This window comes from Tamandua tetradactyla, chromosome 5, assembly GCF_023851605.1.
Source record: "Tamandua tetradactyla isolate mTamTet1 chromosome 5, mTamTet1.pri, whole genome shotgun sequence".
NCBI lineage: Eukaryota > Metazoa > Chordata > Mammalia > Pilosa > Myrmecophagidae > Tamandua > Tamandua tetradactyla.
The window spans coordinates 123,329,916-123,345,465 of NC_135331.1; the positions used below are offsets into that span (position 1 = coordinate 123,329,916).

A 15,550-nucleotide genomic window follows, 5' to 3' on the forward strand; every position below is an offset into this window, starting at 1 on the left:
AATATCACAGAGATTAAAGATGCTTCAGACCAAAACTATACTTGAGACACACAGTAGCTGATTTGAAGAGCAGAAGAAAGAATAAGGGAACTAGAGGATATGAGAACTGATTTTGAACATTCAAACAGCAAATGGCAAAAAAGATGGAAAATTTTAAATTGGACTTCAGGGTACTGATGGACAAAACAAAATGCACAAATATAAGAATCACTGGTGTCCCAGAAGGGGAAGAGAAGAGTCAAGGGATAGGAAGATTAGTTGAGGATATGATGGGGGAAGTTTTCCCGACTTTTATAAAGGACATAAATATGCAAATCAAAGAAGCTCAATGAACTCCAAATAGAATAAATCCAAATAGGTCTTCCCCAAGACACATAACTAATCAGACTTTCAAATATCGAAAAAAGCAGAAAATCCTAAAAGTGGCAAGAAGAAAAATATCTAATACTTACAAGGTAAACCACATGAGACTAAGTTCAGACTACCATATGGGCACTATGGAGGGGAGAATGCAGTGGTATGCTAAATTAAAGATACTGAAAGAGAAAGAACTCCAGCTAAGAATTCTGTACCCAGCCAAATTGTCCTTCAAAACTGAGGGAGTGATTAAAATTTTCAGAGATGAACAAATCCTGAATGAATCTGTCAACAAGAGACCAGCCCTATAAGAAATACTAAAGGGGGTTCTGCCACTTGAAAAAAAGGAAAAGAAAAAGACAGGAGAGGGAGATCTGGAGAAGGGTGTAGAATTGAAGAGCACTAGGAAGAAAGAGTAACTTAAAGGATAAAAAGAGAGAAAGAAAAGAATATGTAGATCTGGCAAATAAAATCCAAAGAATCAGATGGTGGATTAAAGAAATGCCTTTTCAGTAATAATTTTGAATCTTAATGGACTAAACTTACCAATTAAATGATACAGACTGGCAGATGGATTAAAAAATATAATCCAGCTATATACTGCTTATGAGAGATTCATCTTAGACACAAGGATACAAATAGATTGAAAGTGAAAGGATGGACAAAGATGTTCCATGCAAGTTCTAACCAAAAGAAGCAGGAGAAGCTATACTAATATCAAACAAAACAGACTTTAAATGTAGAGACATCATAAGAGACAAAGAAGAAAACTAATATTAATAAAAGGGACAATTAACAAAGAACAAATAACAATCATAAATGATCATGCTCCCAATCAAGAAGCTCCAAAGGACATGAGACAGACATTGGCAAAACTGAAGGGAGTAATATACATTTCAAAAATAATAAGGAGACTTCAATACACCATTCCCCTCTACAGATAGAACAAACAGAGGATCAACAAGGAAATAGAGAAGTTAAACAATTTGATAAATGATTTAGACCTAACAGACATATATAATTCTGTTACACATCCAAACACCAGGACATACATTCTTCTATAGTACTCATGGAACATTCTCTAGGTTAGATCATACGCTGGGGAACAAAACAGTTCCTTATAACTTTAAAAACATTGAAATTATTCAAAGCCCCTTCTCTGATCACAATGAAATGAAGCTGTATATCAGTAACCACCAAAGAATAAGAACTATCACAAATATATGGAGATTAAATAACACACTCCTAAACAACCAGTAGGTAAAAGAAGAAATTTCTAGAAAAATCAGTAGTTTTCTGGAGATGAATGAAAATGAGAATACAACATATCAGAACTTATGGGATGCAGCAAAGGCTGTGCTGGGAAGGAATTTTATTGCCCTGAATGCCTATGTTAAAAGAGAAGAAAGAGCACTAATTGAGGATTTACTTACTTACCTGGAGGAACTTGAGAAAGAACAGCAAACTAACCCCAAAGAAAATAGAAGAGAAATTACAATGATTAAAGCAGAGTTAAATGAATGGGAGAACAAAAGAACAACAGAAAGAATCAATAAAATCAAAAGTTGGGTCTTTGAGAAAATCAATAAAATTGATGGGCCACTAGCAATACTGACAAAAAAAAAAAAGAGTATGCAAATAAACAAAATTAGAACTGAGAGGAGGGTCATTGCCACAGACTCTGAAGAAATAAATCCTAAGATGATACTATGAATAACTACCTACCAAGAAACTAGACAACTTAGATAAATGGACAAATTCCTCTAAACACACTAGCAAGCTACATTGATTCAGGAAAATAACTGAAGACCTCAACAAGTCAATCACAAGTAAGGAGATTCAATCAGTCACCAAATATCTTCCTGCAACAAAAAGTACAGGGCCAGATGGCTTCACATGGGAGTTTTATCAAACATTCCAAAAGAACTAACATCAATCCTGCTCAAGCATTTCTAAAAATTTGAGGAAAAAGGAACACTATCTAACTCATTTTATGAAGCTGATATCACTTTAAAACCAAAACCAGGTAAAGATGCTACAAGAAAGGAAAACTACAGGTCAATCTCCTAATGAACGTACAGGCCAAAATGCTCAACAAAATACTAGCAAATTGAATCCAACCACACATTAAAAGAAATACACCATGACCAAGTGGATTTTATACTAGGAATTCAAGGATGGTTCAACACAAGAAAAATCAATTAATGTTATAGAGCACATTAAAAAATCAAAAGGAAAAAAATCACATGATCACCTTGATTAATGCTGAAGAAGCATTTGACAAAATTCAACATCCTTTCCTGGTAAAAACACTTCAAGAGATGGAAATCAAATTAAGCTCTCCAATATGATAGAAGGCATGTATAAAAAATTCATAGTCAGCATCATACTCAATGGAGAGAGACTGAAAGCTTTCCCCCTAAGGTTGGGAATGAGACAAGGACGTCCTCTGTCACCACCATTATTCAACATTGTACTAGAAATTCTAGCTAGAGTACTCAGGCAGGACAAAGAAATACAAGGCATCCAAATTGGGAAGGAAGAAGTAAAACTTTCATTATTTGCAAATGACAAGATACTATACTCAGGAAAATCCTGAGAAATCTACAATAAAGTTACTTGAGCTAGTAAACAAATTCAGCAAGTTGGTAGGATATAAAATTAATGTGTAGAAATCAGTAACATTTCTATACACAAATAATGACCTAATTGAGAAGTCAGTTAAAGAAAAAATTCCATTCAAAACAGCAACTAAAAGAATCAAGTATTTAGTAATGAACTTAACTAGGGATGTAAAAGACTTGTACACAGAAAACTAGATAGATAACATTTCTAAAAGAAGTCAAAGATGATCAAAATAGGTGGAAAGGCATTCCCTGCTCATGGATAGGTATGTTAAATATAGTTAAGATGTCAATTTTACCCAAATTGATCTACAGATTCAACACACCAATCAAAATTTCAACAACTTACAATAAAGACTTGGAAAAGCTAGTTACCAAATTCACCTGGAAGGGAAAGAGTCTCAAAATAGCTAAAAAGCACCCTAGAAAAGAAGAGTGAAGTGGGAGAATTAACACTTTCTGATTTTCAAACTTATTATAAAACCTTAGTTGCCAAAACAGCATAATAGTGGCACAAAGATAGAAGCATTGACCAATGGAATCAAATCAAGAGTGCAAAAATAGACCACCAAATATATGGTTAAGTGATTTTTGACAAGGCCTCCAAATCCCTTAAACTGGGACAAAATAGTCTTTTCAATAAATGGGCATTGGAGAACTGGATATCAATAGGCAAAAGAATGAAAGAGGAGCCTTACCTCACACCCTATACAAAAGTTAACTCAAAGTGGATCAAACACCCAAATTTAAGTACTAGCAACATAAAGCTTCTAGAAGAAAATGTAGGGAAACATCTTCAAGACCTAGTAATAGGAAGTAGCGTCCTAAACTTTACACCCAAAAAAGGCTTGGTTGCCTCTGGGCTCAGTGCTGGGATTACACAGGTTGCAACTGCCCCAAATGCAGCAACAGGCTGCTTTCAGGGCTCTCTACCACCTGAACCTTCCCCGGGAGGGGTGAAACGCAACACAGGTGGAATCCCTCTCTCAAGGAATTCGGATCCCAGGACTTCACAATTTGAAGCCATTAAAACCAACCTACAACCTTTCCTCTGTCTCCACCACACACCCAGGAGCGAGAGTCTTCCGAAGTTAAAGGAGCCACAACATCTTTTGCTGGTGGGACCCACAGACAGACAAGCACCACATACTGGGTAGGATAAGAAAAACAGAGCCCAGAGACTTCACAGGAAAGTCTTTCAACCTGCTGGGTCCCACACTCAGGGAAATCTGATTAAATGCCCAGACGCCAGCAAAAAATAACAAATCACACCAGGAAAATTGAAGATATGGCCCAGTCAAAGGAACAAACCAATAGCTCAAATGAGATACAGGAGCTGAGACAAGTAATTATGAATATACGAACAGAAATGGAAAACCTCTTCAAAAACCAAATCAATAAATTGAGGGAGGGAAGGCATGGGATGAACAAAAAGAAGAAATAGAAAGTCTGAAAAAACAAATCACAGAACTTATGGGAATGAAAGATACAGTAGAAGAGATGAAAAAAACAATGGAAACCTACAATGGTAGCTTTCAAGAGACAGAGGCTAGAATTAGTGATCTGGAGGATGGAACATCTGAAATCCAAAAAGAAACAGAAACTATAGGGAAAAGAATGGAAAAATTTGAGCAGGGGCTCAGGGAAGTGAATGATAATATGAAGCGCACAAATATACGTGTTGTGGGTGTCCCAGAAGGAGAAGAGAAGGGAAAAGGAGGAGAAAAACTAATGGAAGAAATTATCATTGAAAATTTCCCAACTCTTATGAAAGACCTAAAATTACAGATCCAAGAAGTGCAGGACACCCCAAAGAGAATAGATCCAAATAGGTGTTCTCCAAGACACTTACTAGTTAGAATGTCAGAGGTCAAAGAGAAAGAGAGGATCTTGAAAGCAGCAAGAAAAAAACAATCCATCACATACAAGGGAAACCCAATAAGGCCATGTGTAGATTTCTCAGCAGAAACCATGGAAGCAAGAAGACAGTGGGATGATACATTTAAATTACTAAAAGAGAAAAACTGCCAACCAAGACTTCTATATCCAGCAAAATTGTCCTTCAAAAATGAGGGAGAAATTAAAACATTTTCAGACAAAAAGTCACTGAGAGAATTTGTGACCAAGAGACCAGCTCTGCAAGAAATACTAAAGGGAGCACTAGAGTCAGATACAAAAAGACAGAAGAGAGAGGTATGGAGAAGAGTGTAGAAAGAAGGAAAATCAGATATGATATATATAATACAAAAGGCAAAATGGTAGAGGAAAATATTATCCAAACAATAATAACACTAAATGTTAATGGACTGAATTCCCCAATCAAAAGACATAGACTGGCCGAATGGATTAAAAAACAGGATCCTTCTATATGTTGTCTACAGGAAACACATCTTAGACCCAAAGATAAACATAGGTTGAAAGTGAAAGGTTGGGAAAAGATATTTCATGCAAATAACAACCAGAAAAGAGCAGGAGTAGCTATACTAATATCCAACAAATTAGACTTCAAATATAAAACAGTTAAAAGAGACAAAGAAGGATACTATCTACTAATAAAAGGAACAATTGAACAAGAAGGCATAACAATCATAAATATTTAGGCACCGAATCAGAACACCCAAAAATACGTGAGGAATACACTGCAATTACTGAAAAGGGAAATAGACACATCTACCATAATAGTTGGAGACTTCAATTCCCCACTCTCATCAATGGACAGAACATCTAGACAGGATCAATAAAGAAACAGAGAATTTGAATATTACAATAAATGAGCCAGACTTAACAGATATTTATAGGACATTACACCCCACAACAGCAGGATACACCTTTTTCTCAAGTGCTCATGGATCATTCTCAAAGATGGATCATAAGCTGGGTCACAAAGCAAGTCTCAACAAATTTAAAAAGATTGAAATCATACACAACACTTTCTCAGATCATAAAGGAATGAAGTTGGAAATCAGTAATAGGCAGAGTGCCAGAAAATTCACAAATACATGGAGGCTCAACAGCACACTCTTAAACAACGAGTGGGTCAAGGAAGAAATTACAAGAGAAATTAGTAAATATCTCGAGGTGAATGAAAATGAGAACACAACATATCAAAAACCTATGGGACGCAGCAAAGGCAGTGCTAAGAGGGGAATTTATTGCCCTAAATGCCTATATCAGAAAAGAAGAAGGGGCAAAAATTCGAGAATTAACTGTCCACTTGGAAGAACTGGAGAAAGAACAGCAAACTAACCCCAAAGCAAGCAAAAGGAAAGAAATAACAGGGATTAGAGCAGAAATAAATGAAATTGAGAACATGAAAACAATAGAGAAAATCAATAAGACCAGAAGTTGGTCTATGAGAAAATCAATAAGGTTGTTGGGCCCTTAGCAAGATTGACAAAAAGAAGAAGAGAGAGGATGCAAATAAATAATATCAGAAATGGAAGAGGAGACATAACCACTGACCTCACAGAAATAAAGGAGGTAATTACAGAATACTATGAACAACTTTACACTAATAAATACAACAATGTAGATGAAATGGACAAGTTCCTAGAAAGGTATGAACAACCAACTTTGACTCAAGAAGAAATAAATGACCTCAACAAACCAATCACAAGTAAAGAAATTGAATCAGTCATTCAAAAGCTTCCCAAAAAGAAAGTCCAGGACCAGACGGCTTCACATGTGAATTCTACCAAACATTCCAGAAAGAATTAGTACCAACCCTGCTCAAACTCTTCAAAATATTGAAGTGGAGGGAAAGCTACCTAATTTGTTCTATGAAGCCAACATCACCCTCATACCAAAACCAGGCAAAGATATTACAAAAAAAGAAAACTACAGACCAATCTCTCTAATGAATATAGATGCAAAAATCCTCAACAAAATTCTAGCAAATCGAATCCAGCAACACATTAAAAGAATTATACATCATGACCAAGTAGGATTCATCCCAGGTATGCAAGGATGGTTCAACATAAGAAAATCAATTAATGTAATACACCATATCAACAAATCAAAGCAGAAAAATCACATGATCATCTCAATTGATGCAGAGAAGGCATTTGACAAGAATCAACATCCTTTCCTGTTGAAAACACTTCAAAAGATAGGAATACAAGGGAACTTCCTTAAAATGATAGAGGGAATATATGAAAAACCCACAGCTAATATCCTCAATGGGGAAAAATTGAAAACTTTCCCCCTAAGATCAGGAACAAGACAAGGATGTCCATTATCACCACTATTATTCAACATCATGCTGGAGGTTCTAGCCAGAGCAATTAGACAAGAAAAAGAAATACAAGGCATCAAAATTGGAAAGGAAGAAGTAAAACTTTCACTGTTTACAGACGATATGATACTATACATCGAAAACCCAGGAAAATCCACAACAAAACTACTAGAGCTAATAAATGAGTACAGCAAAGTAGCAGGTTACAAGATCAACATTCAAAAATCTGTAGCATTTCTATACACTAGTAATGAACAAGCTGAGGGGGGAAATCAAGAAACAAATTCCATTTAAAATTGCAACTAAAAGAATAAAATACTTAGGAATAAATTTAACTAAAGAGACAAAAGACCTATACAAAGAAAACTACAAAAAAACTGTTAAAAGAAATCACAGAAGACCTAAATAGATGGAAGGGCATACTGTGTTCATGGATTGGAAGACTAAATATAGTTAAGATGTCAATCCTACCTAAATTGATTTACAGATTCAATGCAATACCAATCAAAATCCCAACAACTTATTTTTCAGAAATAGAAAAACCAATAAGCAAATTTATCTGGAAGGGCAGGGCGCCCCAAATTGCTAAAAGTATTTTGAGGAAAAAAAACGAAGCTGGAGGTCTCATGCTGCTGGACTTTAAGGCATATTAGGAAGCCACAGTGGTCAAAACAGCATGGTACTGGCATAAAGATAGATATATCGACCAATGGAATCGAATAGAGTGCTCAGATATAGACCCTCTCATCTATGGACATTTGATCTTTGATAAGGCAGTCAAGCCAACTCACCTGGGACAGAACAGTCTCTTCAATCAATGGTGCTTAGAGAACTGGATATCCATAAGCAAAAGTATGAAAGAGGACCCATATCTCACACCCTATACAAAAGTTAACTCAAAATGGATCAAAGATCTAAACATTAGGTCTAAGACCATAAAACAGTTAGAGGAAAACGTAGGGAGATATCTTATGAATCTTACAATTGGTGGCAGTTTTATGGACCTTAAACCTAAAGCAAGAGCACTGAAGAAAGAAATAAATAAATGGGAGCTCCTTAAAATTAAACACTTTTGTACATCAAAGAACTTCATCAAGAAAGTAGAAAAGACAGCCTACACGATGGGAGACAATATTTGGAAAAGACGTATCAGATAAACGTCTAGTATCCAGAATTTATAAAGAGATTGTTCAACTCAACAACAAAAAGACAGCCAACCCAATTACAAAATGGGAAAAAGACTTGAACAGACACCTCTCAGAAGAGGAAATACAAATGGCCAAAAGGCACATGAAGAGATGCTCAATGTCCCTGGCCATTAGAGAAATGCAAATCAAAACTACAATGAGATATCATCTCACGCCCACCAGAATGGCCATTATCAACAAAACAGAAAATGGTAAGTGCTGGAGAGGATGCGGAGAAAGAGGCACACTTATCCACTGTGGGTGGGAATGTCAAATGGTGCAACCACTGTGTAAGCCAGTTTGGCGGTTCCTCAAAAAGCTGAATATAGAATTGCCATATGACCCAGCAATACCATTGCTAGGTATCTACTCAAAGGACTTAAGGTCAAAGACACAAACGGACATTTGCACACCAATGTTTATATCAGCATTATTTACAATTGCAAAGAGATGGAAACAGCTAAAATGTCCATCAACAGACGAGTGGCTAAACAAACTGTGGTATATACATACGATGGAATATTATGCAGCTTTAAGACAGAATAAACTTATGAAGCATGTAATAACATGGATGGGCCTAGAGAACATTATGCTGAGTGAGACTAGCCAAAAACTAAAGGACAAATACTGTATGGTCCCACTGATGTGAACGGACATTCGAGAATAAACTTGGAATATGTCATTGGTAACAGAGACCATCAGGAGTTAGAAATCGGGTAAGATAATGGGTAATTGGAGCTGAAGGGATACAGACTGTGCAACAGGACTGGATACAAAAACTCAAAAATGGACAGCAGAATACTACTCAATTGTAATGTAATTATGTTAAAACACTGAATGAAGCTGCATCTGAGCTATAGTTTTTTTTAATATATTTTTTATTTTTATTTTTTCTCTATATTATCATTTTATTTCTTTTTCTGTTGTCTTGCTATTTCTTTTTCTGGGTTGATGCAAATGTACTAGGAAATGATGATCATGCCTCTGTGATGATGTTGAGAGTTGCTGGTTGCATATGTAGAATGTAATGATTTCTAAATGTTGTGTTAGTTAATTTTTTTAATTAATAAAAAAAAAGAATGTTTGTGTTTGTATGTTATTTTGGTTTGCCAATTAAAAAAAAAGCATTATTTAATACAAGATTCTGAAGAAGATTTCCTTCAGTTTTGTCTAGGAGTTTTATAGTACTGGATCATACATTTAGGTCTTTAATCCTTTGGAGTTGTTATTTGTATATGATTCGAGGTAGAGTTCCACTTTCTTTTTGCACATGGAGATCCAGTTTTCTCAGCATCATTTTTTGAAGACTATTCTTTCCAAATTGAATGGAGTTTGTCCCCTTGTCAAAATTCCATTGGCCATAAATGTGAGGGTGGATTTATGAACTCTCAATTCCATTGTTCAATATTTCTGTCCTTGTGCCAGTACATGCTGTTTTGATTACTGTGGCTTTGTAATAAGTTCTATGATTCAAAAGTGTGAGTCCTGCAACCTCAAAATCTTTTATAACATGGGTTTGACTATTTGGGACCTCTTATGCTTCCATATAAATTTGATGATTGTTAGAAAAAATGATGATAGTCTTTTCCATTTCTGCAAAGAATGTTGTTGAAATTTTGATTAGGGATTGTAAATGATATGTAATTGCTTTGGGTAGATTTCACATCTTAATATTTAGTCTTACAACCCATGTGCATGGTATGTCTTTTGATTTACTTAAGTATTCTTTGATTTCTTTTAGCAATGTTTTCTACTTTTCTGTGTACAAGTCCTATACATATTTGCTTAGATTAATCCCTAGGTATTCTGGCATTCTTTTAGTTGTTATTATAAATGCAATCTTCTTTCCTGAATTCTTCTTCAAATTGTTTCTTACAAGTGTATAGAAACCGTACTGATTTGGGGATGTTGATCTTGAATCCTACCACTCTGCAGAATTCACTTATTAGCTCTAGGAACTTGGTTGTAGATTTTTCAGTATTATCTGAATGTATGATTATGCCATCTGCAAGCAGAGAGAGCTTCACTTCTCCATTTCCAGTTTAAATAAAATGTGTTTCTTTTTCTTGCTGAATTGCTTTGGTTAGACCTTCCAGTACAATGCTGTGGTGACAGTGGGACTCCTTGTCTGGCTCCTGATTTTAGAAGAAATGCTTTCAGTCTTTCACTACTGAATATGACTTTAGTCGTGGGATTTTCAAATATGCTTTTTATCAGGTTCAGGAAGTTTCCTTCTATTACTGGTTTTCTAAGTGTAGCTATCATGTGGTGGTGCTAGATTTTGTCAAATACATTTTCTGCATCAACTGCGATGATCTTTTTTTTTTTTCTTCACTTCACTGCATTACTGTGGTGTATTATGTTAATTGATTGCCTTATTTAAACCACCATTGTGCACCTGAGATAAATTCTACTTGATCAAGGAGTATAATTCTTTTGATGTATTGTTGGATTCAGTTTGTTACTATGTTCTTAATCCTTTTTGCTCCTATACCCATAAGGGATATTGGCCTTTAATTTTCTTGTCTTGTGGTCTCTTTATCCAGCTTTGGTATGAGGGTGAGGGCAACATCATAGAATGGATTAGGGAGTGTTCCTTCCTTTTCATTTTTGTTTTTGGAAAACATGGAACAAGTTTGGTGTTAGTTATTCTTGGAATGCTTGTAAAAAATCTCCCTGTAAAGTCATCTGGCTATGGGCTTTTCTTTGTTTGGAAGTTTTTGATTACTGATTCAATCTTTTCCCTGGTTATTGGTTTTTCAAACTCTTTACCAGTTATTTTATATATATCTTTTATTTATTCTTGAGTCAGTATACGTATTCTGTGTGTTCACTGGAATTTGTCCATTTCATTAGGTTTTCTAATTTGTTTGAACAGATTTTTAAAATGTGATATGGTGGGGGTGCAAGGGTAGTTCAGTAGTAGGTTTCTCTCCTGCCATGCCAGAGACCCAGGTTTGATTTCCAACCCATGCACTTCCCCAGCCTCATGAAAAAAAAAAAACAAATAGAAAAAGAACAAGCAAAGAAAGAAAGAAAACAAACAAAATTTCAACAAATGGTGCTGTAATAACAGGATACTTATATGGAAAAAGACTGAAATGTGACCCCAGCATATAGCATACAAAAAAAATTGATATTGTATATTGTAATACTTGGGTTCTGGTGTCAATTTGGCCAGGTGATGATGCCCAGTTGTTCTGCTGTTGTGGACTTAAATAATCAGCATGTAAAATTCAGTTATGGCTGATTACATCTGCGGTCCCCTAAGGGGAGTGCTTTCTGCAATGAGTGATATTTAATTTAATTAGTTGGAGGCTTAAAAAATGGAGTCAAAAACAGCTCAGAAAAAATTAAAATAAAATAAAAAACAGCTCAGCAGTCCAGCACAACATAGCTTAGAGATCAGAGCTGACACAGACCAAGGCATTAGGAGAGGCAGAAAGGAACTGCCCCATGGAAAGCCCTTTGAAACCATAAGCCAGGAGAAAGAGCCAGTAGATGTCAGCATGTGTTTTCCATTGTGACAGAGAAACCCAGGTGAATGTTAGCTGCCTTTCCTATGAAGAACTGTAAATTTGTAACTAAATAAATCCCCTTTATAAAAGCCAGTCCATCTCTGGTGTATTGCATTCCAGCAGACTTAGCAAACTAAAACATACACAAAAAACAGGTTTAATGTTTTGATTATCCAGCTAAAATAAATAAGCAAATGAAATATTTGGTTGTGAATATTTTGAATTTAAATGATATTTTTTCACTAAGGAAAGCAAGTTTCTTTACATTACTTATCTGCTCCAGTGATAAAAATAATTCAGTCTAAGATATCACACATATTTCAGCAATGGTTGTCAAATATTAAGTGTGGCTTATCCAAGATCTGATTATAAAAACAACTTGAAAGAACTTTTTTCTTCAAATTATACATAAAATATTCTGATTTGTCCTCCAATTCCTCAGGTAGAAAATGAAATACAAATGAGTTTTTGCAAATTGAAACTGTTCCTGCAAAAGCTCCCTATACAGTAAGTACATTTCTCTGGGTCCTCTTACTATGTCATGTCTGCTTCATCTGCCCCTTTTTCTCAGCTTTCTACCTCTGCTCAGACATGCTATTTTTGTCTCAGTATGCCCACACTTTTATTCTTCATAACGACCCATCTGGCCCATCCATAGTCTACTACTGATAGTAAGTCTCTCTGCATTGCTTACGTTAAATTCTTAATAGACATAAGCTGATGGGTTCATGTTCTTACATGGCATGTTTATTGGAAAGTCTATGGATTGTTTGCCACTGGGATAGTTCTAAATATTTCTGTCTGGAGAGGGGATCATATGGTACATAGGACTACCTCTTCCTGGGGATTTGGGAGGGGCACATGCTATAAACTGTATCTCTTACAATTACAAGATGTTGTATTTGATCAGAAACATTTAATATATATAATACACTAGGTTGGGTGATGGATAAACAAAAGGTTGATATGAATGGTCTCGACTGTGAGAAGATGTCAGTATAATTGGAAGCACTGAATACATAATAGAAAATATCATATGCAAATTATCATATATACATATTAAATGAAGACTAAGTAGTTTAGGGTTTCAAAATTGAAAGGAATTTTATTGTGGACAACTTGTGGTCAGGGAAGGCATGTTTAAAGGGATACAACTGAATCTGAAACTTTATTCAGAAGTCATCAAACTAATTTGATTCAGAGTAATTGATGGAGTAAAGACTGAGCAGATTCTCTCAAATGTGTCCTTTGCCTACAGGATTCCTTTTTCTGAGTCTCATATGGCAAAAATCCTCATGTGTTGTTAGCTTTGTACTGTCTCCCTTTACTAATTTTTTAACTCCTTAAAATAAGGATTCTAAACTGGGCTTCCTGTTAAATGTCAAAGTGACCAGCACAGGGCCATGAACGAAGCTTATTCACAGTAAAATATTTTAGTGTTTTCTGACTTGCTCACTTTATCACAGATACAAAGAAGACATTTAGGTTATATAAAGTTTCAAAAAATGTATTCTACTTTTATTTTTCATACTATTTCACCTATCTAATTCATACAATGCATTAACTTAAAAGTCGAACCACTTATAATGCATCTAACACCCCATATAGAATAAGCCTATTAGTTTTCAGTGTCAATATAATTGAACTAAACAGTTTTCTGTCTCCTGCCAGTTCAGTAACATTTGTCGTATAAGCTCTCAACAAGGGATATGTCCTTGAATTCTAAATGTAAAGCATTTTTTAAAATATGAGATAGAGTTAATTTTGTGATAGTCAATCATAAATCACATTTGAGAGATAAAAACAACAACTTGTACATTTTCTAGATTGAGAAAAGCCTTTTTTATTTTATCAATTTTATAAGCTAGGTTTGATTAATTAAGTCATATTCTTTATTTGTTTCTACACCCCTCAATTTTAAAAAGATATAGAGCATATGGAGATGTTTTTGTTATTTCCTCAATGTTGCCAATTTAATGATATCATTGTTTATTTAGTTTTGAAATTACTTTTTCTTAGAATAAATATTGAAACATGAAATGCTGATGTCACTGTGCAGGAAAAAAGAGAGGTAGAGCAGATCTGGGAAGCAGTCCAAAGTGCTTCAAAGTGACTTTTGTGCCAACTTAAGGTTTTTGCTTGTAGCCATCAGTTTCTGGAGAATAAAAAAAGTCATCTTTGAAGATAATTCACATACATTATGAAATGATTAAGCACTTATGCATACAATTGAACATGCCACTGCAGCTTTATCATTACCCAAAAATCACTCCACCCCTCCCTGGATGTGCAGGCAATTGTAATTCAGGGCCTCCTCAGGGTAATTTGCAAATTCTTACAGAGCATGCCCCTCTCCTCTCCGTGTAGATGCGAGCACATCACACAAAGGAGCGGAAAGAATTGGGACAGGAGGATTTGAAATCAAAAAGACTTTACTCTTAGTGTGAGGAATTCATTGACAAGGGTTAAGAAATGAAATCATGAACTGGAAGTTAATTGTCCTTCAGTTACCCCCAGTGCACACTGTGGTCCAGCCGAATGAAAGCACTGACCATAGCTATTAAATTTGATTGTTCTTTTAAAAAGTACTTTAAAAAATGGCATTGGCGGGCCGCGGTGGCTCAGCGGGCAAAGTGCTTGCCTGCTATGCCGGAGGACCTCGGTTCGATTCCCGGCCCCAGCCCATGTAACAAAAACGGAGAAACAGAATACAATAAAAACAAGAAAATGTTTAAAAAAAAAAAAAAAAATGGCATAGATTTCAAAATGAAAAATATAAATCATGGGGAAAATTAGATTAATTCTTCTTATCTCTGATTGTATACAAATCCAAAAGTCCAAGTCTGTTAAATTATTTTTTCCCATTTGTGCTGTATTTCCTTTTGGCATAGATATTCTTCATTATTTCACAAATCAAACATCTAGTTTAATTCTCTTATCAAAATTTCCCATTTTAGGGATACAAGGGTAGTTCAGTGGCAGAATGCTTGTCTGTCAAACAGGGACCCAGGTTCGATTTCTGGCCCATGCATTTCCCAAAAAATATAAATAAACAGCCAAGCAAACAAACAAAAATTCAACAAATGGTACTTCAAAAACAGGATACTCACATGGAAAATGTATGAAATGTGATCCCCACCATATAGCATACAAAAAAAAAATTTCCATTTTAATATCTTGCTGTCCCTTAGGAACTCTAGAAGCCGTCATACCTGTATCACCTTTGTGAGTTTTCAAGAGATCCTCTCTCTTCACCTGCACGCTCTTTCCTCCTCCAGTGAATTTGAAATACTCAGTGACTCTTGACTTCCTGGTAGAATTAGGAATGTCTCTCAACATTGGCACCAAGGTTTATCATTTGTACTGGCAACTGAAAACTAATAAACATCAAATCTTACTTTACGTATTTGCTAAGTGAAGAGACTATTCATAAAAATGCTGTAAAACTTGCTTCCCAAACTTGCCACTAGAATCAGGTATCCCCGGATAAATTCTTTTTTGACAAATATCACATCTCAGGACATCTCTGAACAACAATTTATTAATTGCGTTTACTGAGGACAGACGTTTCCACAGCAGTACCATTAGCATCACTGAAGAGTTCCAGCTTGCAGGACAGCGATTAACTTG

General features: G+C 35.4%; 1 pseudogene; it reads right to left on the reverse strand.

Moving 5' to 3' along the window:
• Positions 1-15,259, reverse strand: part of LOC143683311 (DNA ligase 3 pseudogene) — a 35,662-nt pseudogene extending 20,403 nt beyond the window's left edge.
• Between the last annotated feature and the right edge of the window lie 291 nt (positions 15,260-15,550).